Consider the following 27576-nt stretch of genomic DNA (forward strand, 5'->3'; position numbering starts at 1 on the left):
CGGCACCGGGCTGCGCTCTGCCCGCGCTGCCGGCGCAGTTAAACAGCCGCGGGGAGCCCCGCAGCATGGGGCTCGCCTCCTTCCCAGGGCTCCTGCCACAGCCCCGCTCCCGGCCGTGCCAGGAGCGGTAGGCAGCTCCAGAGTGCGAGCTAGGAACGCTGTCAATGAATAAATGGTAGGGATAAGGCTCAGCCGGCCCCTCCGCGCAGCGCTGAGCGCCGGGGGAGGCGGTCTGCGAACGCCAGCCAGCTCCCACTCCCAGTCTTTGCAACTCTAGGTCGCCTCCTAATTTAAAGCTTTGCACCAATCCCCTTTGCCCGGAAAGGAGAGGAAATCTAGAAAGATGCCAGGCTGCGAAAAGGGACCCCGATTCCCAGCGCCGGTCCCAGGCGCTGCCTGGCTAAGCAGAGCCAAAGTTGGTCAGAGGAACGGGAAGCGGGTGCTCCGCAGGAGAGGGGAAAGGAACGGGATCATCGCTTGGTGATCACAACCTCTCCGTCCCGTTGTCCCCCTCTTCTCCTTCCCTCACAGCTTACCTCTGACCACTTAGGAGGCCTTGATGAGTTTCCATCGGGATCCGATCCAAGGTGGGGGGGAGAAAGGGTGATTATTCCCAGAGGAAGCAGCTCACACGAGTTTGGGGGGCGAGACTCCCCGGTGGATGTTTAACGAGCGCATCGGGAGGCCCGCGATGCCCGGGGGCAGCTGGAGACCCTCGCCAGGACCTATCCTCATTGCACGGTAAGAAGCTGGGCACCGCTATCCCGAGTCCTGGTCCCTGCATCCCACACCCCCGTCTCTGCATCCTGCGTCTGGAATTCGCGCATCGCGGTCCTCGCATCCCCGTATCCTGCACCTCAGTCCTCTCATCCCACTCCTCGCATCCCACACCCTGCAGCCTGGATCCTGCATCCCGGTGTCCCTGCAGCCCACCCCCGCCTCATTCTGCCCTCTGGACCAGAGGCAGCTGCTGCCCCGGGGTTTGCGGGTTGTGCAGCCGGGAAAAAGTTCAGAGCAAATTGCGGAGAGGTTTCCTGACGGGATTCGGGAGGCAGGGGAAACGGGGAAAGGGGGAGCAGGAGGAGAACAAGGGCTTTTGCACTTGCAGAGGAAGGGTTGGTTTCAGGGGCACCCCTGTAGTCGACAGCTGCAGGGGGATGGGGGGGGACAGTGTGCAGAAAGGAGCTGTGTCCAGATGTTGCCCAGAGGTTCGTGCCGTCACAGGGTTTGGGGGTGAAGGGATGATATCTTAAGCTTGCCATCCTATGCCCTTCCTTAACCTGGGGTGGAAAGTGCCAAGCCAGCAGCTGGGAAAGCTATGCTGAGTGCCCAGCTCATCTCCCTGGATCTGCTGCTGGGAGAGAGGGGAACCTTAAAGAAATTGGAAGTGCTTTGCTCCTCTGGGGATATCTCCCCTGCAGGGACCTGGCTCACTCCAGGATCCTAAAATTGGATTATTTCAAAAAGGAAGGAGATATTAAAAGGGATTATATAGCCATTGTAACTGTTCCTCCTATATATATCTGCCCACATATCTGTTGTGTCCATGTGAGTACACAGCCAGCTGTGTAGGTGTGTGTGTGCTTCTGGAGCTGTCTGTGCCCGTGGATGTGCCTTGTCCATGTCCCTGTGTCTCTGGGTGTGCAGGTCTCTATCTGTGCTTCTGTGTTTGCTCGGATGCATGTGGATGTTTTATATGTACAGATTCATAGGAATGTGTTTTTTATTCCTAGACAGTGTTTATCTAACCCTCTGTAGACCTAGAGGTGTGTGGGTACGTACCTTCCATCTGTGTGTGTGCCAGCCCCACGTATCTGCTGGGACACACGTGTGGGTGTGAGAAAGTGTATCTCCATGCCAGTGTATAGGTAGGATTTGGGGAGGGAGAGCTGGATTTTGGGGGCTTTATGCCCCCCACGTTATCACAGTGTTTCAATGGATCATTTTCTGTACACATCTCTGTATTTCAGCAATCTTGATAAAACTCAAGCAATTCATGAAAAACTAGGCAGGCATCTCACCAGTACTGCATTGAACTGAATTAAGAATTTGCTGGTAGTTTGTGAGTTCTTTGGCTTCTTCTCAGTTTTGCCACCTGCTGAAAATCATCTTAGTTCTTTTTTTGTTTTGTTTTGATTTGGTTTTCTTTTAATTAGTTAAATCAGCTTTACAAAACACTCATTTGGAAGACTGTGAAGCAGAACAGCCTGGGACACAGACTGGTACCTATTTCAGCTTGCATAAGTATATGTCTCATGCTGATTAAATATTCATGAAAACATTTTGAAAATCACACAACCCACCTGATCAAATATATATTATGGGAAAATTATGTTTTTCATTTTCTTGAAATGCACCTAAATCATGATGACTTGTTCTGCTGTCATTTATGCTGATAAATGTATTACAAGAAAAGGTAACTTCTCCAGTTATATTGGGAAAAAGCACATTAAGCTAATTTTATTCACAATCAAGGTAATAGAAAAATTATACATCTGTAATATTCATCCTTACAGTGAAACCAGCAACAATTCATGCAAATCCTTCTTAATGAACTGATTATTTGAAGAGAAATGCAAGTTAATTTTCCCCTACTAGAATATTTCATACTTTAATTTCTGTGAGTTTCTTCTTTGTTTGTTTTTGTGTTTGTTAGGGGTTTGTTTTAAGAATAATGCTGTCCACAACCTTCAATATCTCCAGAGCCCTCCATTATATATTAAACATAAAACATGCTCCAAAACAGAGAATATATTAGTTGCTTAACTGCTCTGTAACTTAAAGACAAGTAAAATGGCATTGGTATTGAGTACATTAAAACTAGACTTTCATCCTGGAGCCAAGATGCTTTTCTAATCATTGTTGATGTTTGCCTGGGTTACTTGTGTTGATGACCTACTTTTAAGCTTCTACAAATAAAGGAATAAAGTTTTTTTAGGCAAATGTTGACACCTTGTCTAGGAGTAAGATTCTAATTTTATCATTGAAAGACTGGATCTAAAGCAAGATGCAGGGGTAAGGTATCTTTCTGGATTCACATAATGTTTTTACAGTTAAATAAATGTGACAAAGCAAAGTACTAAATCAGACTGGAAAGCCAAAATAAAAGAAATATATTACAAACAATGCTATCATTCAGTTCAGTGGTCTGTGTTACATAAGTGGAGCTGAATTTGGAAATGAAGGCAATGTAGGAACATGTAGTGGCATTAAAGAAAGGACAATTTTGATGTTTTCTGTGAACACAACTCGCCCATGGCAGTGTCCTACAGAACATAAATTGTGCTGTGGCTCACAGAGTCCAATATAGAATACTATAAGACATGAAGGACCTGGTTCTAATGTTGCTTATGCTGGGGTCAAATTGCAATTTTACGTTTAAAGCCAGTGGGTTAAATTCTCTGTTTGCCTACAAGGATTCAGGTGGTTCGCATGAAGTGTGCACCCACCAAAAGTCTGGTGTAGCAGTGCACTTTGAGAATCCAGCCTCAAGATTTCACAGGGTGTGAAATCCTGTCTATGAGGCTGCTAAATTTGCCAACACCATCCTACTGAAAGACTTCATCCTCTGATCAGTTTTTGAAAGCTGTCTCCAAAGTCCTTTAAAATTTTATCAGGATTGTTGCACCTTGCTTGCTCCAACTTGTTGTACTATAGTTATTGATCAGTTAGCATGAATTTTTGTCATTGGTAAAGTCACTCTCAGGATGTCACAGAACACCACCAAGATGTTTGACACTCTCCAGGATCAGACAGCATTACTGTCTATGTGGGAATGTGTTTAACTGTGGCAAGCTACACAAGCTTTTGTGAGGATGGTGTAATATTGACTGTTGGGGCATTTTTTGCTTACTGGTATAAAACTGAGAGCTAGTTTAAAGCTTAATCAATAACTTAGTCCAGGTCAGAGAGTTAAAGAGAAGATTGTCCTCTTGCTCTCTCCTAGTGTGGAGAATAAGTCTCTGCTTTAATCCCTGAGTGGGTTGCATTTGCAATGGAGGGGTATCCACAGCCAATAAAAAAGGGTGATAAAAGGGAGCCACCCTGCCCCTGCAGCCAGCCCTGAATGTCCAGAGCAAAACTGTGGTGGACCTGGGGGTCCAAAGGTGGCAGGAGAGAAGGGCAGTATCCTTCAGGGGTACCATCCTCCTAAGTCTCTGCCTGCGACTGTTTCTTGCTATGAATGTAGCAAGACAGCTTTCACTCTGATAATCCAGCCCTAAACTAGCAGGGGAAGAAAAATGGAACATATTTCATTTTATGAAAATAAAAATTGCCTGAAAATCCTGAGTTTAATTTAGTGGTAGGAGTAAAATTAAAAAAAAAAAAAAAAAAAAAAAAAAAAAGGTCCTTCAAGGCACAATGATGCCTGGGAATAGCCTCAATGCAATTGTCAGGTATTTCCACTGGGACAAAACCACAGTCCATTGTTAGGAGTGCTTTAACTATTGCAGATCAGTGCAATTTCTTCAGGTTTCTTTCTTCAGATAAGCCCAGAATGCCCTGTGTGATCTCAAGGATTTGCTGGTTACCTATTGTCTTAAGAGGTTTTCAGACATTTATTTCAGGATGTTTCAAAAATACTGCAAGAAATATCCTATCTTGTATCCAGCTACCTTTCAAAAATAATGCAGCAAATTTTCATGGGGGATAAATCAATGTGAACCTGTCAAAGTCAAAAAGAAGTTACAAGAGCTACATCAAATTATACAAAAACCACATAGACTGTAGAACTATATTGGTTTTATCTGATTCTGGTCCTCTCAAATATGAAATGATATAGTTGGAACAATTATCATGCTTGTTTTCATGGCTATGCTGAGATTATGGGAGTATTTACGTAGTCACCAATGATGCAGCTTGTGTAGGAACATATGGGCTCCTCATGTAAATCAACAGGCTTTCCCCAAAATGTAAGAATCAGGTAAGCAGCTTTTCCAAACTAAGACTCAACATATCCACATGCAAAAGTGTGTCCTCAACCCCAGTTATTGGGGCAGGCTTCCTTCAGGACACTTCAGAGTCTGGCAGGTGGCTTGAACTTCATAGTACTGGTGACCCTGTCCTCAAAGTCACCTTCCTAGTGCATCCCAAGGGATACAGCATGATAGTACATAAACTAGATCAAACGTGCATCAAGCAAGGTGTGTAGAGAGAGAATTGCTGATAAACTTTTCATGGATGAAATGGGAATTTGGACTTTTGCCGTCAAGACCTTGAAATTCTCCACTAGAAAAGTGAATAGAGAAGGGAGAAAAAGTTGTGAAAACAAAAAAAGATTGAGCAAAATGTCTCTGTACAAGACAAAATAGGGAAAATAAAGATAAGAAAATTGGTTGGTAGGAAAGGAAAAAAAAATATCAGCAGAGATACTCAAATGACTATTCTAGCTGGAAGAAAAGTAAATTAAATGATAAGCCGTTGTGGGAAGAAGAGATTTTAAGATAGATGAAGGTGGTAAAGTCAATGAAGACACTGTCAGATTCCAGAGGAAAATCAAGCAAGTCTACATGAGAGCATTAAGTCAAAAGCTAAGTGGGTGACCACAAAGTCAACAAATTCATAGGACAGAATTTTATTAGGAGAAATTAAGGGATAATTGGTTTTTCATGTGAAGAGGGATGAACATGGCAGTTTAGAGTACCCTGTAAGGAACAGAGTACCTGAAAGAAGGAGTGCTGAATATAGGAGGTAGACTATGCCAGTGAGAAGAAACAAAAATGCTCTTGAGAAAATGACAAGTGCTTGAGGAGAGAACAAAGGGAAGAATAAAAGAAGGAAGCAAAAAGAAAAGATTTGGACTGGCATGACATCAGAGGAAAAGCACTAACAAAGGCTGGAAGAAGGGATTGACAAAACAAAACAAACCCAAAAACCCCAAACAAACAAAAATTAAAAAAAAAAAAATAAAGAGTATCAAAGGATGTGGGAGGTATAGAAAAGTTACCTCCCACTGGTACAGAGGAGGCCTGGGCTTGCCAGGAGGAAAGAGCTGAAGCGAACCTGAAAACAGAAAAAATTTTGTCTAGAACATGACACACTGGTGGAAGGCAGAAAGAAGAGACAATATGCAGAATGTAAGAATGTAAAGACTGACAGCACCCTCAGCTGAAAAATACAGCAAATCTTATACATTAGCTTCCACTCCCATGAAAAGCTCCACTAAGGAGCCCACACACAAACCAGGGACAATTTCTGTGTTACCTAAGTGCTGCATCTGGAGAAAGGACACACAACTACATAACTGCATGATGTGGGGCTCTGAAAAGCCTCAGCTTCTGTGGGTTGTGGTGGCTGGTCCTCCAAAGGACACTTTGTTGAGCTGACAGAGATCTTGCCCTGTGCTCTGTGAAGGAGAATGCTGCAGACAATTCACAGAGTAGTGGGATTCTTATCTGGAATGAGCCCTGCAGAGAAGCTGGCTGAGATAAGTGGGCAACAAGGGGCTGTCTGATTATATTGAGGGATTCTAAATCTCTTCCAGCAGAATTAATGTCTCAGATGCCAAATCTAACACTAAAGGGACATTAAGGGCTTCCAACAGGCTTTGAACACTGTGTGGTAAAACCAATGTCGAGGTGTAGGATGGGACACCATTTGAAAAGGGCTTGAAAATCTAACAGAATATTGTTTCACACCTAAATTCCTAAAATTTATCCCTTAATATATTCCTAAATTTTTTAGCCCTAAAAATTGTTTCATCAGTGGTGTGACTCCCTGCTCCACAGACATGTAATAGCAGGGCTGGTACAGAAATTGTCTCTGTTATAGGAATGCAGGTTAAATACATTCCTCCTTCCTGGTGAGGACAGGAACCTTATGGAAAACTAGTCCAGGGCTCTCTGAGAGCTCCTAAACCAGTATTGACCTTGTTGACCTTGAGCAGTTAAAAGTACAGCTCACACATAAAGATGGTTGTCTCTTTTTCCATCATGTAGCTGTGATTAAGTCTCCTTAGATCCCAAACTGTCCCCAGCTTGAATGTGCCAGGCCTCCACTATGGGCCACCTGCAGCTGTGCTTGAGGGAATGTTTCTATATGTGTGTTTTGTTAGAGGTTTTTGGCTGAGGTATTTCTGGATTCAGTACTTACTGCTTAGCAATTTCTGTATTGCTTTTTAACCATTACATATTATATTGTTATTACAAATTTCATTCACATTGGTTGCATTATATAGTGAAGAAATTATCAGGAAAGCATGAGAAGACATGTTCTGCTGGTGTTTAAAAGTATTACGTTTGTAATGCTTAGCAGAAATTGGCTGCCCTACTGTTAGACTCACATTGTAAGAAATGTGATAAAAATCAAGAAGCAAATTTTGGAGAGGTTTCCAGAACTCATAGAATTATCAATTTTTTTCGCTTTCATTTATCTGTATTTTCATGACAAGAGAAAGCATAAAAATAGACAAAAGGATGGAGGAAAAAAGAAAGATAAAAATGTTGTGCAGTAGCACATGTAGGGTTAACTGCTGAGGTATTAAGAGTATGCATGGGTGAACTCCTGTGGCAATGAAATGTCAAAAATTATCTTTCTCTGCAAGACCAATTAAAATTGATATTTTTATGCAAAAATATAATTGGTTCTGCCACAACAAATCAGTTTCCTTTTAAATTTTTGTGAGATTTTGTGTGTATTTGATTATTGAGTGTCACCAGTCAAGAATATGACTATGGACTCTTTTGCTTTTTATCATAGATTTTTAATTATATTTTTACAAACTTTTAGTCAATTAGAAAGACACCTTCACTGTATGTCAACTGAAACTGCATTTGGTTCTGTTGTAAAATTTCCACCTGTTTTTGTCATATGGCAAATTAAATGGCTTGATTTTACCTTGTAACAGATGTATTTTACCAGTAACTTAACTCTGCCTTTCAAAAAGCAGGGAAGAAAAACGCCCACATGAGGCATCAATACAGTAATATTGGATTAAACTTTGGCAAAATTGTGTGAAAAGGATACCTAACAACACCCAATAGACATTACAGTGCCTTATTTGCATAGAGTCCGTTAATGTCTCGTTTTCCTTTATTACAGAATACTTCTCCATAAAATAATATTTTACTAGAAAATTTGCAAAATTTATAGGAATCTCCTTAGATATTTTCTAAACACTATAAGAACACACTGAAGTATACTAGTTAAATCTGTCTCATAAGCGTTTTATTGTATTCCCTCTGGATCTCTTAATTGTGCTGCTCATCTTGTTCCTCGCAGCCACCATGGCTTTAGAAGAGCCCTGACAATACCAGAGATCAGCAGACAATGCATTTTATTAAACACATGCAAGCTTGTCCTACACTGACTGATGATGAGGTTGAATTATCAGGCAAGTCTTTGCTCTCAGCAGTGGAGGAAAAGGAAAGCAATTGTGTGGGAATGGTAGACCACCACTCAAGTCTGTTTTAGCCAAATACTCCTAAAACATACAGCTCAAGCTTCTTTATCACACCATTATCACAAATTGCATTTAACTCAAAAAAAAAAAAAAAAAAAGGCATTTACTTCATAACCAAGAAAAGAGAAAAGAAATGAACTGTCTACTTGAGGTCTTAAAAGCAGAACACACCCCACTGCTGTTCCAACAAAAGCAACATGCAGCCCATGTCTTTTTCATCCATTCACTTGTCATTGTGGCTGTCATAAGGTGCATTTACATATGGCCAATCCCACTGCTGATTCACTAAGATGATTTTAAGTGTGGAAAGGGAACATGACTTAATGGAGTCAGTCCAAGAATACAAATAAAATCAGATAACTTTCAGAGAATAATAACTTTCCTTTCTGAATTGGACTTTAAATCTCTAAGAAGAGAATAGCTCTACTTAAAGCAATCTTTTTTTCTTCACTCAGAAGCGATCTCCGATTAATTGTGCAGTTTAGCTGAACTTTGCTTTCCTTGGTATCCTAGGAGAAAAGCTCTGACAGACTGGGAATTTTAACTTGTTTGTAATGTAAACTCAGTATACTGGTGGTGCTTTTTCAACACTCCAGAAACTGCTTGGGAGGAAAAAGAAATAAATAAAAAGGCTTTGATCCTCTGAGCAAACAAAGAGGGGAGAAGGAGGTTAAAAGAACCATCATTTGTTAAAGGCAGAGAAGGAAAATGTGGGAAAGGTGTTTCTATTTTAACATTTTCAGAAGCTGAAAGACTCTTGGAAATATCAGACACTTCAACAGCAATAGAGGCTTCTTATGAATTAGGTTTGATGCTTTATTTTTATTGTGTCATTGACATTTCTGAGATTTCTAAGGATTATAAAATTCTCAATAATATCAGCCATCTAAACAAGACTTTTTTCCCCAGAAGCAGATATCCAGGACAAAGCTTAGTGATTAATGCTAATACCTTGAGTACCAAGCTCAGATAAACATATTCCTAGTGGCATTATTCAGTATGAAGAAAGGACAAGTTTTGTCTGGAAGTAACACCTGGGAGCTGAGATTTAATTTGTGTATCAGGTATTTGGCCAAAGGGTGGAATGCAAATTGAAGTTTGAAGTAGCAAGGAGGGGGGTGACCCAGTCATGCCCTGTTTGGCTGCTTATCTCTGGGAGATGCTTCCACGCCCCAAAATACAGGTATTTTGGCCAGTAGGTAAGATGAAGTCAAATCTTACATTACTTCTACTTATCTGCCTGTCTAGTCCACATTTTTTTAAGGAAGGAAGCAGACAGATAGTCCCATTTAGACCTAACTACCTTAAATCAATGTCCAGGGAATGGCTGCAGAGTAATAGGGTTTCTTAGTCCCTGTGATTTCCTGGCGAGGGCACGAGGTTTCAATTAGAACTTATCCTGAGAGAGTGCAGTGTCCATTAGGGTAGAAATGGATGGAAATAAGCCCTTTTCATGTAAGATTCTTCATTTTCAAAGGTTATACACAACGTTCCCTTTGCCTGAACGCAGCATTTGTAGTTCCACAGATAATGACACCAGTAAGGACCTCATCTGATCCATCTCCTCCTCCAAAGATGGCATAAACTGTCTTTAAGTCTTTATTAACTGAGACTAATTGAATGATTTCCTTAAAATCTGAAATTATAGACATTTCACACCCTCCTGCAAAAGCATATGTCTTAAGTGCTTCATTGCTCTTAGGGACAGAAGGTCTCCAAAAGTTTAGCTAAATCCCTCTTTTTGCAACCAAGCCTATCCCTCTTATCCTCTCTACTATGGAAATTTGAAGCAATTCAGTATTTTCTTTTCCATTCCAACCTTTTATATTGCAAAATTATTAGATTTTGGCTGTTTAATGTTCATTTAGGTAATGCTCCACTCAGTCATATCCTCCTGACTCAGTGAAATAACTGGTTTTCTTTTGCCATTTGCTTTTTTAAGTAGCTTGTTTTTTCGTGCTGTTTTCCTTTTGCCTTCTCCAGTAGCTTGTCTGGACGAATACTGAGAAGATGAGTACAGACAATGAAAGACTTGACTTCTCATGTCTTGAATACAATATTTCTCAAAAAAATCCTTTGTACCATTTCTTTTTTCTGTTCTCCAAGCCTCAGTCCAATCAGCATTTTGCCCAAAGAACCCTCAGGAGCTACACAGACACAGAGCCACAGTGAAGTCCTTGTCCTGTCACGTTTCAATCTGCTCTACTTTTCTTGACTGCTTGTGGTCATTCCTATTTTGCAACCACATCCACCTCCAACCAATTGTCAGCTCTCACATCCACATTAATATTTCAGAAGAAAAAATTTAAGGAAGTTTGAACAACCTGTCTGCTTGGTCTTTGGCAGAAGGGTCTGTGTGGGCTGTGAATCTCTTGGTTCAGTCACTGCTGAGGAGAGGGGATGCTTGGCTCTGTCTGCTGTGTGTCATGTGCAGGAGCCTTCATAGAGAGGGAGCCTCTAGACCAACTCCAAGCATAAAACATGCTGGTGGATGTTGCAGAGCTGAGTGATGGATACAGATGTGTGATGGGTACTCCTTTGGGTATTCCAGCTGCAGGCCCATGGAAAGGCAGGAGCTGCTTGTGCTTTCAGGCTCATAATCACAGAGTCGAGTTTCCAACGAGATGTCTGACTTTGCTGCTGGCAAACCCACACAGAGTTCATCTACATTAGCCCTGATGAATGTGGCATTAGGCAAGAATCCAGAACTCCATGACCCCTAGACACACTTTGTGCCTCACTTGTTTAATGTCTCTTCATTTATTAAGACTCAAACTTTCCCTGGCCAGTCTAGACTATTTCCCAAAATGTCCAGGACATGGATAATGTCAGAGAGGTCCTAATGAAGCTGCCACAGGTACTTGCCCCAAAGGCTCCTCAGAGAACCCTTTACATCTGTTAGGTTCATGCAAAACAAGGCATTAGTTACTGCTAAAAAAAACAAAACAAAACAAAACAAAACAAAAAAACAAACAAAAAAAACAAACAAAAAAAAACAGCTCAGTAAGGAAAAAACAAAAACAAAAAGTGATTCATGGAGCACCTTAATATTGCAAAAGAAAATGTTCCCTCTAGCCTTCAAATTAACCAACATGCTGTTTTAATATATCTCAGTGAATTAAACCATATCCAGTCCAACTCACTTTTTCCTGACCATTAACTTCCAAGCCTTGAATTCCCCCGAACAAGTAAGCAGCTGCTTTGAAGATTTAGCTGGCCCAACTCTACCAGAGCACAAGGTACCATTACGTATGAGAGAAGTTCCTTTTTTTCTGTCTAGCTTGGTCACATTGGGACAGCTAAATAATCACTCTTTGGATGCACTGGGTGAAAGGGAAGATTGGTGTCCACCTGAAAGAGAAATTTTTTACAGTCTGGGATAGGGAGACACAGGCATATTCAGGCAACTCATGGATGAATGTTGACAATTTTTTTCCATCCCCTTGTAGTACAGGCAACCCCAAACACTCATCTGATATGTTGGCTCTTGAACCTAGATCATACTGAATAAATCAAGTACCTAAGATACACTGTCAGATCACGGTCAGCAGGGCCTGGCATTGCAATGCCACCTATTGAATGGTCAGCAGTGAGTTCCCAAGGCCTTGAAAACAATCTCCAGGTAGATGTATCTCTATTCAAATGACAGGACTTATCTCAGTATTATTTTAGAGTGCTGCAATTTTTTTGCAACACTTTTTTTAGAGTACCAATAGGTACGTGTACCAATAGGTACATGTCCAATTTTTGTCCATTCCCATTTATGAGATGGTTTCCATGCCAATGATTGCAATTAAATACTAATATAAGTAGTTTTCAAAAATAAAAGCACATTTGGAATGATCCATGTTTATCTTTAGGGACTAAGAGCTGCAAAGATTAATGGATTGAGAGGGATTAAACACAAGGCTAATTGTTCATTAGGCAACCTAAGACCAATTGAATGTGCTAATCCATTCAATATTTTTTCCAGCTATTTCCATTATTATCCATGCCAAAAATATTTTGCATGTATTAATTCACCTTTGTCTATTTATTAATTTTAAAAAACTCACTTGAAATACAGGTCTTGCATCCAATAGTCCTTTCTCAAGGAAAACTTCCATGATAGCAGTAGCAGAAGGACTTCAATATGTGACTGGAACTCTCTGTACTGCTCTTCTCCTAAAATAAAATGTAAATTCTTTCAGTAAGATTCATGTGAGTGCATTCTCTATCTGTATCGATTCCAGATATTCTCTGTATTTAATTGAGACATATTTTTCTGCAAAATTATGCATAGTTCTATGCAGTGTTCAATGAAAGTGGTCCAGACTGTACCTGACCAAAAGAATTGATCTAAAATTTATTGCTGATTGCTGAATATTATTATGTATTAGTTTTTACATTATTCTGATGTGTAATTGACTATCTGTTGCCAGATAGGTAGATGGAGAGTTATTGATAGCTAACTTGATTATCGTGTCTTTCAAGTTCCAAAAAGTAATATTTTTTTTATCAGCTGCATATTAATATTGTCAGATTCTGTTGTCCAAAATAATTTTTGAAGGAGAACAATTATCATAAAAGTATTCACAAAGATGTTACCAGAAATAAGAGAAAGGAGCCACAGGCCAGGTAGCAGTGCAACGTGAAGAGGTTTAAAGCTATGGAAGCTCAGAAGCAGAGCGTGACTCAACCCCATGGTATCATATTGCTGTGGAAAAAAGAAAAATTTCTACCAGGATTAATAAACAGGAATATTGTCTTCAAGATATGGAATGTAAACATTAATTTCTACTCAACACTAGTAGGGCCACTTTCAGACTATGGTGTCCAGTTTTGAGAATTATACTTTAGAAAATACTATAAATCTCTTGAAGTAAACAGAATAGCAACATAGAGAATAGTGTGGAACAAATAGATTTGTCACATGTGAGTAAAAGTCTTAAACTGTCACACAGAAGACTAGACCTCAGGAAAAGCTTTAATTGTAAGGAAAGGGAAAGACAGAATAAACTGCTGGAAAATCGAAGAAGTTCCTTTCACCAAAGTGTCTGGAAAAAGTCACCTAAGTCATGAGATAGATAAGACATTAATAAAATTGACCTTGCTTTGGATAATACCAAAGGAAGATCAAGATCAAGACTTTTTGGGGTCCCTTCTAACTCTCTTCTTGTCTCAGTGACCTGAACATAATTCAGGGCTCGTATCCCTGTGTTTTGCAAACTTCTTGTGGTGAGGTGCAGCAGAGGCAGTCAGAGCAGAGAGCATCACACACCTCTTGGGGAAGAGAGGGGAAAATAGATAAATTGCAAGAGCAAACAAAGTTGTACTTCAAAAGAGTCATACTCTGCCCTGCAGGGACAGATCGTGTGCCTATACAGGGCAAGAACAGATCACAAGTCTCTGCTTTGTTCGTATGCAGACCCCTTATGAGTGACCAGTAAAGGCAGACACGTCATGTAAAGACCATGAGCAGTCTCCCCTCTTACTGTAGGGACTGTGCAGAAGTCCCTATGTGCCTGCAAAACCAAGCATTAACTGAGTTCTGATATTAGGACAACAGAGCAACAAGAAAGGAAGGAGCAGCATGACTTGTGCTGTCAAACTTTAAAGTCTGCTCTTCGTGTTCACAGGCTTTGATACCCTCATGTGTAGGCAGCACGCTATATAAGGTTATAAACTTCTGTATGTTTTTGGAATATTTGCATAAGGAAATGAATGCAGTAAATCTGTTGACGTCGTCAATGCAGAACTACCGTAACTCTAAAGCTTTCTGCACTGCAGTGATGATTATGAAACTAGTAGGTAGTTTATGTTATTAACTCAAGGCGTCATCTTTAATAAATACTCATAAAACACATCAGCAAAACCATAAACTGCAGGAACACGAGTAGGAAATTTGTGACATGCTCTCTATCATAGATAAATTGTTAACACTGCTGTTCAGTAATTATTTAATCAAAAGCTTACTTAGGAAAAATATGAAATAACAGAAAGATTTCAGTTTTTAGACTAAGAGTCCTATCTTCATGTTAATTACTGAAGCAGGGTTATAGTATATTTTAATAAAAGTGTGAGATGGTATTGAAATTCAAATAACTCCTTTGAGGCTTTACAGCTCATACAAAATGCAAAGAAATTCAGAAAGAAAAATTTTTCCAAATTAATAATTCTTTCTTGAAAAGTGATAAAGAATTAGATGTTGTCTTCTAAAAGGACATTACGTTTTGTCATGAGTTTGTGAAAAAATATTCATGTCATGGATAAGAAAGATATTTCATGCAAATGACACTCTTTCCTTTCTATCCTGAAGTTTTTCTTCCATTCAAAAGATACTGTATCTTTCATCATTCAAGGCCTCTCTGCATTGACCCTGGAGAATACTGAAATATTCCTTTTATCTGTCCTAAATCAGGTGAACAGTAAAAAGATATTGATTTTTCATACAGTATAAATAGTTCACGAATGTATAAAAATTTAATTCAGGATTCAGTGGGTCAAATACTAGATTGTGATAAATTAGCAACAAACAGTGGAGCTGGTCTATGTTATAGCAACTGGCTGCGCTGCTCAATTTGTCAGGAGTGCTGCACTTCCATCATCTAATAGCTTCAAGAGATAACAACATCTGCAGTTTTGGGTTTTCAAAGTCAGCCTCTTCCTTCCCTTACTCTTACTCAAGCAGTAGAGAGGACTTTGCAGCAAAATCTTTGGGCTGTAATAAAACATCTCTCTTGCCCCTCTCATTGAGAGTGGCTGCTGCCCTCTGAGTTTGGCCATCACCAGTAGGAAGCTGCTGAGGAGCTGATGGCACAAGAACATGAGTCATGAACGTGTCCCAATCCCCCAGCCAGTGTAAATCAGTGTAACTGCACTGTTACAAGCTCCAAGGACAGAGATAGTTTATAAATACAGGTTATATAGGGGTTGTGCAACGTAAATAAAGCCAGAAGAGACAATTCAATTTATCTCCTGGCCCAAGACAGACTCAGTATTATTGTGTCCCTCCCGGAAAAAGGTTACTTCTTGCAATCTTGTGATGGTATAAAGACTCCACAGCTCTCGCAGACAGCATGGTCCTGTGCCTCAGTACCTTTATGATGAGAACATTTTCCTCTAGTGTCTAGCCTAAATATTTATTCTTATGGTTTAAGTTCATTTCTGCTTTAGCTAACGACACCAAAGTTCTTTCTTCCCAATTAATTTCTCATGCCCTGAGCTTGATGCAGATTTGCTTACAATCTGGCATCAGCTGATGAACCTGAGACTGCTGATTGGATTTGGAAAACTGTGAGTCTCAGGCCAGTGTATCTATCTGTGCCTTCTCCAGTGGTCTGAAACTGGCACACTTCTCAGTCTGAGAGATCTTCCAGTCTGCTGAATTGGCCATCAAGCCATGAAACATTCATTGCCTCTGGAAAGGTTCAAAGTAATGCTCATGAAAAAAACAGAGACCTAGGATTGAGGGTTTTTTTTCCTTTGTCACCTATTACAGGAACATTCTGTTAGGGTTTTTAACATAAGAAATAGATACAAAGACATGTTGTAGACTGTGTGATTAGTACAAATGAAAGCACTACCTCATCAGTGGGATAATGCTTTCTTTCTAAGTTGTAGCACTTCTAATCTTATGTTCTTTAGTGAGATGACAAACGTCAGCCTGTGAATTAAGTGTTTTTAAATGGCACAGAGCTTTTGTTGCATAATGGTTCCAACTAATGCTTTACATTATTATGTCTTATGCTCATTAAAGAAAATGTTTAGTTTCTATCAAAGTAAAGGACTTAGTGTTAGGTGAGGAAAATAGCATTGGTTTGAAAATAAAATAGAATATAAGTAAAAGAAAAAAATTATTGCTGGCGAAAAGGGCTTTGATGAAAACAGTATTGAGAATGGCAGAAATGTCTTTTTCTCTGATAATTTCTTCTCTATTAATTGCCTATTCTGCTATGATCAATAGAAACTCCTTCAAGGGTCACAGTGCTTCCCAAGTTGATTATTGCAACAAAAACAAATTGGTTCAAAGCCTTTCCTGAGTAAACAGTTACTGATAACACTTTATCCTCTCTGCCCATCGCTCTTCACTAGGGCTTGGTCTTCCCTAACAAAGCAACTGGAGACAGCAGCCTTGGCTAAACCTCGGGCTTGGAGACATTTCCTCAATGGAGATTCACTAGGGCATTTTCCTGGCCCTGCTCAACCTCACCTGGTACCAGGTCAATTCAATTCCCTTCTACTGAGATGGAGGGATGGAGTTTTGCATTGTCTGGTGGTCAGAGATATGTGCAGACTTCTCCAAGGCTCTTGTCCTCATTGCTGATTGTCAGCCATGCTTTAGGTCTGGAGCTCTTCTTCTGTTTGTATAATCCTCCCATTTCACTGCAGAACCCGGGAACAGAGTTTAATGATTTCTTCCCTTAAGTTTTCCAGGAGCCTTCAGGGTATGGACAGATTGCCTAGCAAACTCTTTTGCCTCTTGCATCCTTAGGAGATAGTCCTCCTGAACTTCTAAGACCCTTGCTGACTTTTTCAGAGTGACAGCAGGCAAGAATACCTGAAATTGCAAAACAGGGTTATTGTCTCAGCTCAGGCACATTCTTCTGGAGTAAAATTGCAATGTCTCAGAGGACCTTTGGGCCTGTAGAGAGTACAATAGGATTGGATTGTGCCTGGCACGTAGGCAGTGATCTCCTCGCTCTTGCCCACAAACTTCCTGCTGTCAGCAGGCTGAGAACCTTGTGCCCCAAGCACTTGAGGTCATGTGTTTCTCCAGCCCAACCAAGTGTGTGGAGAGCAACTGCAAAGGCTTAGCTGGTTACACAGCTATGTTAATTGTTTTGCCTCTGGGTCTCTAGTATCATTTATTTTTCCTGAAAACTCCTTGCAGTTAACCAAATACTTGCAGTACATCTCAGACACTTCAGACTTACACCACATAAAAACCTTTCCAAAGCAGGCAAGCAATTCTTTCCACTTCAAGTCAAATGAATGGATTTCTACTGGAGTCTTTTGCTTGTGATTAATACCAACAGTGAAATTAATATTTAATTTCCCTCTAAAAGACCAAAACTGTCTTGACTCCCACTCAGATGTCTGGAAGAATAAGAAGTTTCTCACCATTGCCACTTCTATGAGATAATCTTGCTTTCCTCAGTTCAGAAAAATCCTGTGAAATTTAGGGAGCAGGAGGAAGGAGAAGTATCTGTAGTGACTTCTTGTACTTTTGATCACTTCTGTGACTACCAAGGAATTGGTGCTTCTTCTGGTAATTTCATTCCACAGCCTCATTCTTTTCTGTACAAATCAAGGAAAAGAATCATTTGAGGATGGGATTTACCTCAGCAGACATAACCTGAAGCCAGAGTGTGGAGGTCTACATCTTTGGAAAGTCATATTTCAAGATAAAAAAGAATTGCACTCTTACGAAGGGATTCAACTGACCTTTTTTAGACATCTAAAACATCTAGGAAGAGAGAAATAATGTTCAAATATTGTTTTATTTATTTTTTGATAAAGTGATTATAAAAGGGCCTTTAAATAACCAGATCACATGCACAACCATATAACATGACTGCTTCATTAGAAGAATCTTACCTAAATGTCTAGGATGGGATTCAAGCAGTTCAGGATCAGTTTTATCCATGTTTCTCACATGACTGAAATTTTAGTCATAATTTTATTCATAGCCTGCTCTGTAACTGAACTCGAACAAGGTGCTATGTCAGCGAGAGAGGAAAACATGGTGCTGCTGGTTTTTTCTCTGGTCCTTGCCAAGTTGTCCTCCCTCACTTATTTCCAGAAGAGTCTGCTCTGTGTCTGTTCCAAAAAGAGACATTTTTCTCTCTGCAACACATAGGAGGAAGGCAAAATGTGTCTGAGATCCCACAATGCCATCTTTATTATTTAGAGAAAAGTTTGTCTTGCAAAACGAATTTTCTCTCCCAGAATTGAGGGTTTGTCTTTCCATTGAGGTTTGACTTTTTAACCACACATAAAAGCAACAACTGACTTGTGCTTTGGGGATCTCTTGTACCTATTCTTCCTTAAGTGCACACAGATGACCTCTGTCAGAGGCTGAATAATGACAGACATGGGCTACAGGAGCCTTTGTTTTAATCCAGTTCAAATCTTCCTAAGTTCTTAGTGCTAAATTGTTAGTCTTGAAGTGGGAATTAATACAGGGAGGTCTTTTTGCTTGCTTATGCAAGAGGCCAAGCTGGAAAGTCAGTTATGGCCCCTATGCCTTTAAAATCAGTAAGATCTGTGAATTAGCCATCCATAATCTTCAGTGATGTCAAATTAAAACTGTGTTAAAGTGAGAAAGAAATACATATTAGAAAACCTGGCAAGCATTCAAGTCTAAGCTCACTGTTCGTCTTGATCTTGTTGATTTGAAAGATTTGCATTTCAGACCTTTCAGAAAACATTAAGTTATTCTTTCAATCATCTCACAGTGTCAACACACTAGTCCAATATTAAGGTACTCAGATATGCAAACTCTTCTCAGTTTATATACTATTCATATGTGATAACTTTCATCTTGGTTATAATAAAGACCGAAACAACAATTTCCTAAGCCAAAAGAATTTAACATTCTTAAACTAAAACACTGTTTCCTGTTCATAAAGCTGATTTAGGCTCAGAGCTTCTGTGGTTTGAGTGTGGAGGAGGCTGCATTGCACAAATTAAAGCAAATACATTTCCTTCCAAGTGGTGCTGTCAGAAAGTCACTTCTGCTAGACTCCAGTTTTCATGTAGAGGCGTTTGCAGTATCATAAATACCTGCTCTTCCTCCTCACGTCAAGACTCCCTGAGACCTTGGGTTCCCTAATTTCCTTTTTGAGCACAGATTCCCTGACAGGGTTCACCAGAGTTTAGTTTAGTTTAAATTTGGTGCCTGGTGGGTTGAGTTCTTTCTTTTCTTTCTTTAGCCTTTGCTGTGTTTCTGTTAAAAGCTGTCATGCATTTGAAGGTCTCCCATTAAAGGCTAGACTTTGCCCTTTCCACATAAAAGAGCAGGACTCTGAGCCCTATAGCCCCTAGGAGTGGATTCTCATGATTTCCCTCGTGTATTCCTTTCTCCTCCTCAAAGGTACCTTTTATTCCTCCTCCTCCTCTGGTGCACTGTGCAGTGTGTCTCATTCTGAAGCTGGGTCAATTAGAGTTAGGGGAACTCTTTCCTAGTGTTGTCAAAGCTTCCTGGAGAATCCCATGTACCATAATCTTGCAAAGGTTTCCTCACCTGCTGGATTTTCTACTTGTTCCCCAAGTCACCTAATTTTAGCCCCAAAAGACAGGAATACTAACAGAATCAGGACAAGGCCTTTATAACATCCCTCTTCTGTTCAATGCATGTGACTTTGGTTAAAATGGTTAATTCCTTTACATATTAAAATCATCCTACTGATTAGTTCAAGATGTTGCTCTGGCTCTTAATGGCTTAACCAGGTAACAGCAACAATTACAAAGACATTCCCCTGCTGAACCTCCAAAGAACACACCATCTACCTTGCTCCAGTCTTATAGTCTGGGCTGTATTCAATTTCTGGGTTCAGGGGTTTGGGAAAAACTCTCACATTTATGTTCTCTCCTTGTACCAAGGGTCTATAATCATACGCCTTTGCTCCAATATCTCTTATTGTGGCAGAGGACTAATTGCAATACAGGCAGCCACTGCACCAACACAGGGAGTGCTCATAGCCCTGCTACACTTTATCCCCAGGACTGACCCACCAGGATGTTGGTGTTGCACTAGTGCTCTTGATGATTTGGTTTTTCCTAACCTAGAACTGAACTACCAGAACTGAAATTTAATATTAATATATTCCTGTTGTGCCCAGGAACGTTGAATTTTTTTTCCCTAATATCTTTAGAGCTGAAAATGTATCTCTGGCATGAAATTGAAGGATCTCCACCGATTTCCCTGAATAACTTTTGAGTTACAGCACCATAAATATCAGGGAAGCAGACCAAGTTATTCTTTTGTATCACTTGAATTCACAAATCCACTAGTACTAGCCCTCTTGTGATGGTAGCTATAGTTAAATAGACTAAGGGAGCTGTTTTTATGGACAAACCTTTGTTTATGTCTCACCAGGCTTCATATTTACTGCTTAAATCAGTCAAAAAGTACTCACAGAACCAGGAAACAACTCTCCTTATGACTCATATATTACTAGGTCCAAACTGTTCTTAAACTGTTCCAGCCCAGAGTTAACATATTTTTGAAATAAATCCCAACTGTCAGTGGATGACTAGAGGTACAGAATTCATGTCTAAAAATTATTTGGTTCCTAATGTCACATTGTGTTAAAAAAATTGTGAATTAGGCTAGATGTTTCATAATTCTGGACATCTGTCTTTGACAAATAAATATGTCATAGTCAAGCAAAACAGCCCTGGAGAATATTAAAAATTCGACTACCTTTTTAAAAAGAGACTAGCACAATGAACTGAGGGAGTTAAGGCCATGTTTTCCACAAATACAGACGAACAACCAGCTTAAGATTTTTAAGATGACAGCAAAGACAGTAATTTCATAAAGTTTTTTACCTGTAACTTGTATCATACATCTGAGCTCTGTGATTTCAACAACCATCCACATGATTTATTCAAAAATGTGGGGTTTGCCTCGATGTTCCTGTTGATCATGGAGTTTATCTGGTCATTTGACAGTCTATTTCCTGGATGACTTTTTTTCTGTGGTTTGGTTTGGTTCTGAGAGCTGAGAAATGCTGCAGATATTAAGCAGGGAAAGACTTTGATCTCTGTTCTACCTGCTAATTCTCCATTGGATATTCATCACAAACTTGTCACAGAAGCAAACTACACTGCAACACGTAGGAAGTGAGGAACAGAGACAACACCAAGGAACAAACATTTTCTCTTTTTGTGAACTATTTTTACCTCACAGACTGGTATTCCACTGAGCAAACTCAAGATAGGTGAAAGAAAAGGCACTCTGCAGGCTCATCTTGGATCAGTTGGAATCCTCAATATCTTTAATGTGCTCATATTTTCACCACTTCACTGGCGATGTGTCTGGCAGACATTTGCTGTGGCAAATCCAGCAACATTTCATTCTGTAGATCAGCCATCCTGCTGTATAATAAAATACCCCCAAAAATCTGCATTTTGCTAAAATACATGCCACGATTTTTTAAGAACAGCTTGCTGGGAACTTGCAGAGTTCAATGCTACATTTATATTTTCTGCAATAAAAATGGCAACCTGACTCCAGTTCAGCACTTTCCTCACTACTTTCCCTGAACAACGACAGTTGTTGTTGACATTATCAATGATTATTACCATTGACCTTCTCTGCATTTAAATCTTTCCTTGTACAGAGGTAGGTGATATTCCATTAATCAAGGTGTTTAAAAAATTAATTTAAAAAATTAAAATTAAAATAAAATTGCCCAGAGGAATCTTTATCAATTTCAATTTATCAAGTTCAAAAGCAACCATTTTGTACCAGTATTTTTCACTCCTTTTTGCTAAACCTTTCCTATTTTTCCCTGTGGAAGCAGATTCTGCTGAAAATATATTATCATTAGGATTGTGTTTCTCAAAAAGTAGAAAAGCATAGATATCAGGAAGTTAATCCTGGACCCATGAAGAATCACAGACCACAAGCTGAAAACTGAAATTTTACTGTTATTGGGGAATAGCATTAGAAAAACCCCACAAAAAAACAACCTTTACTATAGACACAGACTTTGAGCTACCAGAACACACACTGAAAAGCAGCATTTCAGACAGATTTCTGGCTAATGCTTTGGAAGAACAGACAACTATATCAATTAAGTCTTTCTTTACCTAAACACTTTTCTGCAGTGCTTTCTTCTATATTATCCTATTGATGTGGGATTCTGCACTCTTAGCTCCCTAGGAAAACACCTCCAGCCAAAGGATTTACCCAGTGCCTCTTTATCATTTCAAAAACCAGCATCAGCACTATTTATGCTGAAGTGTATTAGTAGAAACAATCTCACCATGATGACCCACCCTACCTGTGTCCTTAGTTCAGCAGGTAGCTCCCACCCTTTTGCCATCATCCTGGAAGCTACATCTCCATGTGTGTCTCCATGAATCAAATGTCTGTGTCCTGACACAGAACATAGTCTGATTTGGGATTCGTGGGTGGGATGTCCTACACATTTGTCCAATTGGTGCCCCCAAGACTGTATTCTGTTCCCGTTCTGTTTATTACTGGAAAAGAATGAAGCAGATTTCCCATTCCACAGTAGTGTGACGGCTTCCCACATCACTTCTTGACAGCTTTTTTCAACCTGTTAAAGCAGAATTGTGAACTGTCATGAGAAGGTAAAACTCCACCAGTTTTTTTGCCTGATTAAAGATTTGTGGCAGGTGTCCTGAAACCCCTCTGTGATATCAACTCACACAGGTAGCTTCCCCTCAGCTCAAAATGGCACACAAAATGTTCACAAAGATGATATATGGGCTGTTGAGCATCCTGATGAGTGTGTAGCTCAACACCTCACATCTGGCAGAGAGTTGCCCAGTGCAACTGGTGAAATCCATGAGTTGCCTCTGTATTATTAAGCAAATAGAAATGTTCTTACCTTCTTTTTGGAATACCAGAAGCTACAAATAGTTCTGCTAATCTTAGTCTGGCCATAGTGACCTGAGACCATTTTTAAAAAATGGCTTTGGGAAGAAGGAAGCTCCCAAGTGTAGCTCTTGGAAGGGTTAGAAATCCTGCATACGTAAGGCCAGATGAATTAATCTCCTCCAGTTAAGGGAGAGCCAGTGTCCCTGCATTTTAAGCATTTTTTTCTGGGTTGGGATGAACCTGTCTCCCTTGAGGTCTCTGCCTCTCAGCACTGATAAGAGAAGGAGGTCTGTTGACACATATGGCTAGGCTCCAGGCCTTTGAATGATTAAAATTAAATAGGATTAAATTCATTCATTTTGCTTATTTTTTTCACCTATTGTAAAAACTGAGAATAATTTACGTAACCTTCTTTCTTCTCACTAGAAGTTTGGAGGTATTAATTTTTTTATCAGTTTAAAATTTCAGATTTTTTTTTAGCACAAACTACAATGTATATTACCAGTGGAAATATTTTGATATAGTAGGGACTTCACCCCATGCTTCAGTTGTTTTTATATCCGTTATTGCTGTGCCATTTTAATGCAATTTTCCGCAGACTCCCGTGTTATTAACCTGCATTCATCATTTATATCCCTCTCCCGAGGCTTGTTGTAAGAGGCTATAGAAGGAGATAAACAAATTACAAATACAGGAATTAATTGTTGCCTCACTGGAGCACCTCTCCCAAGGAACTTTAGGAGCATTGGTTGGAATGAAGCAGCCCATAGGCCACACCGATGGGAATGGCAGGAGGAAGGTTGAATACAACTGGGCAAAAACATATACAGGGAAACACACAAATTAGGGCAGACAGAAGAAAATGGAAGGCACTGAAAGTGAACAAAATTACTGCAGGCCTCCAAGGAATGGGCTCTGCAAATCAGATGTTAAACACTACTCCCAGCAAGATTTGCTCCCCGTTGTGCATACAGCCTTTTCTACAAGCCGTGCCACCTCTGATGGGCTGATTATACAGCTCTGCCCATTCTTTCTGTTTAGTTCCCTGCCCACTGAGGCATGGAAATCCCTGCTTGCTCACAAGGGAGAGGAGACAGAGTGGCTCAACTCATCCTGGCAGCCCCTGGGTGTCCCCTGGTCCCAGCCCCATCTACAACCCAGGACAGCTGCCCAAGGCTTGGCAGCACAGCTCTGGAGGAGAGCAAGGGCAGTGTGGGGAAAAGGAAGAAGAACCACAGTGCTGAGAAGGAAGACGTGGTTAAAAGAACAGTAGAGAGAAGAAGGGACATGAAGGTGAAGTGAGTTCAGAGGAACGTGAGGGCACATCAAAGAGATTGTGTCTCTTAAGGATGCATATGGTGCCTTGAACCTCTGGGGAGCTGTGCTGTGCTACAGTGGGTAATGACAAAGAGCAGCAGACGGTCCCTTTCCCTGAAAATCATGTGGTTGGAATAGATAAAATACGTCAGAGAAGACATGAGTGACTGGCCCAGTGTCCAACAGGAGCTCTGCTCTGGAGCCACTGAGAGCACCCAGGCAGAGCTCAGCCAGATGTGCCAGCAGTGAGGGAGGGACTACTGCCCTCGGGACCACAGGGAAAACTCGGGGGACAGAAAACCGTGACGAGGCAGAGGTATGAAAAGGGCAAGGGAAGGGTGCAAAGCTTGGCTCCACTAAGGTTTGCTAGCCTGACCTCAAGTGTACACAGAGCCCGTGAGAGAGTGGGAGCATGACTGAGTTCTTTGCTTGGAGCAAAAATAGCGGCTGTGAAAGAAACAGGAAAGAAGCAGGCAGATACAAAAGAGGAGAAAGCTGGGGAAGAAAGGAAAAGAACATGAAAACACTATCCTCAAAACCAAGGCAGACATGCCAGCCATATTAATTTCCAGTACAAATGTCCTTCCTCCACTGCAGCTCAATGAGGGATCTGACCACAGTTAAGTTTACGTTGTGTGTTTTCAATAATAGTAATAACGACAACAAAAAAGCCAAAGCCCAGAATTAAATGTCAAAGGCTCAGCTTAATTCTGAAAGAGGAACAGAAGGAACAGCTTTGCATGGAGGTGAATGTGTTTTTCTCCTGTCTATAGAAGAGATTTGTGGGTGATTTTAAAAAGTTTCAGTGGTGGAGCTGATAGTTCTAAGAAACAATCTTTTCTGTTATATTCTACAGTTATTTTTTTAGCCACAGCTGTCAATCACACCACTTTTCAAAGAAGGGAAGTGACAGTATTTCTGCTCCATAGAGACAACACAGAGATGAGAAACATCTTGGCCAGTATCAGTCAGTAGAGTACCTATAAGGCAGCCAGCACCAATAAGAACCCCACCAACAGGGTCCCAGCCTGGGCCACACTTCCTTCATGTCCCCTCTGTGAGGGCTGGGGGATGTTAGTGCTGATCTGCTGAAAAAGTCCTGTACCTCATTCAAAACCACAGAGTAGATTCCCATTTGCCTTGACTGCTGTGTGGCCGAAGGGCAGTGGCTATTTCCATGCCATATCCCAGACTGTGGGGATCTCTACTAGAAATATGTATTGGAATTACTGAATGCAGGGGTGGGAGTCAGGTTTCTTGGCTTCATTATAGTCATTCAGTATGACTGGGAGGAAACAATTAATGCTTTGGGCAATGATATCTAAAGTCTGAAATAGACACCTCTGTTTAATGTTTGTGCTGTAGAAAAAAAAAATAAATCTACACATAACAGCAGCAGCAATAACTGGAAATTAGGGAGATGTTTTCTCCTCTTGTGGAAACCTGACCTGTTCAGATGCTCCTGTACCTTCTCCTGGAGCATCTGGTGCTGGCCAGTCTCTGACACATGATGCTGGGCTAGATTGGACTTGGGTGCAGTCCAGCCTGCAAATATCTGTGTTCCTAAATAAGTTGTGAAGTTTTCTCACATTCTGTTCCTCAATCTGTGTAGAAAGGCCCAAATAGAGGATAATCTTTTCCTTTGAGAAATCTCACATTACATACTTTCTTTATATTCTGAAGCAAAATTCCTTTCAATGCTCTCTTCAAAGCACTTGTACTCCTGACGGGGGTTTTGTAGTGTGCTTATCAAGGCTCTGTTTTCCCAGTAGAGGACCACATCTAATTACTACAGTCACAGAGTCTTTGTATAGTGGGTCTTAAACACCTTGTCATCCTCAAAACTGTCTGGTTGATTCATTCTTGAAATGACCACCTAAAATAACAGTGTGGGTAGAGATTCTCTGCTTGCTTTGCAGTTTTTAGTATGAGATCATTTAGCACTTTTCATACTTCATATTTGCCATTTGTTAAACCAGAAAAAAAGGATTAGGAAATGAAAACACAGATTTGGAATCTGAATTCCACCATGTCATGGAAAAATATTTCTTTTTGTGCTAAAAGTGGAGGAGCGATGAAGAACAGGTATTTGTTTAAGACATGAGAGGCCAAACTTGTGCATGGATGAAATTGTTTATTTTCATTATCTCCTTGAATTCAGATGAGTGTTCTTTTAACATAGCTTTTACTATTACAAAAGGAATTGTGACTTCTATTACATGCACCTTGCTTCACAGGAGAAAAATGTCTATGTTCCTTGACTGTCACAATTCCAAAAAAGCTGTGTGATGAATGTGGAAAAATCCACTATCCCAGGACACTGATAGAGTCCAGTATCTCAAATATCTGCAGAGGTAATAGTAAGAGATGCAGCTGGTTTTCTTTGAGGGCCAGACACAGAGGTGATACTCAGTACAAGAAACGGGTGGATAATGCATCCAGCCTTGCAGACAGTGGTGAGCAGCCTGAGATTTCAGACAATTCTGTGGGAGTGACAGGGGAAAATTCAAATCCACATAACAATAGTTTCAGGCAGAAAAAAACACTAAACCTTTAAGAAGACCCTTAGGTTGTGGATTTCCAGAAGCTGGGAAATTTATTAGGAAAAAAAATTGCTAAATTTTTGTCTTTTGTGTCATTCCACACCATTCAAGGAATTATGAAACATGCAAAGGAAGAGGACAAAAAAAAAAAAAAAAAAAAAAAAAAAAAAAAAAAAAAAAAAAAAAAAACCCAACCAAACCTCTAAATCCAAGTAATGAGACAAAACAGAGAAAACAATCAGGCAGATTCATCATCTCCATGTCATCCTATTTACACCTGCTGGAGTTGACCCTTGTAGGAAAAGAGAGACCAGTCAGTTACTGCCCAGTCATGCTGGGTATTACAGTCTCTCCCCACAGACCGCTGGTGGCCCATACATTGATTTTGCAATCAGACCAAAAGCAACATCCTTAACACCACACTGGATTATTGCCCTGACTCTGACTCAGGGAACATTTCCTCTAGCTCTTGTGTTTTCCTTGGAGATTTTTCCATCTAAACATTGACCAAGCTCAACCTGCTTCAGCTTTTGAAGTATGACAAGGTAATAAATCAGAGCCACAAGCAAGCAGGGCAGCTGTGCTATTGCAGTTTAGAGGGAAGGCTGCCATACAGTGCCAGCACAGATTCCCATTTCACACTGCCAGCAGCACTGTGTGTATCCAAGGCCGACAGGATCCCTCCTGTGATCCCACACTCCAGGAGGTGGTGGGGAAGGGATATAGGTAGCCAAGCCATGGTTTCAATAATTTTC

At 40.4% G+C, this 27576-nt stretch overlaps 1 protein-coding gene across 3 annotated transcripts in view; it reads left to right on the top strand.

Annotated features, from left to right (window-relative positions):
* Positions 1-636: 636 nt before the first annotated feature.
* Positions 637-27576, top strand: part of GRM3 (glutamate metabotropic receptor 3) — a 101479-nt gene continuing 74539 nt past the window's right edge. For all 3 annotated transcript variants that reach the window (XM_066318772.1, XM_066318770.1, XM_066318771.1), the window contains exon 1: positions 637-741. The gene's annotated coding sequence lies outside the window, so the exon portion shown is untranslated. The remainder of the gene's footprint in view (positions 742-27576) is intronic.

Source organism: Sylvia atricapilla, chromosome 5 (genome assembly GCF_009819655.1).
Source record: "Sylvia atricapilla isolate bSylAtr1 chromosome 5, bSylAtr1.pri, whole genome shotgun sequence".
NCBI classification, from domain to species: Eukaryota; Metazoa; Chordata; class Aves; order Passeriformes; family Sylviidae; genus Sylvia; species Sylvia atricapilla.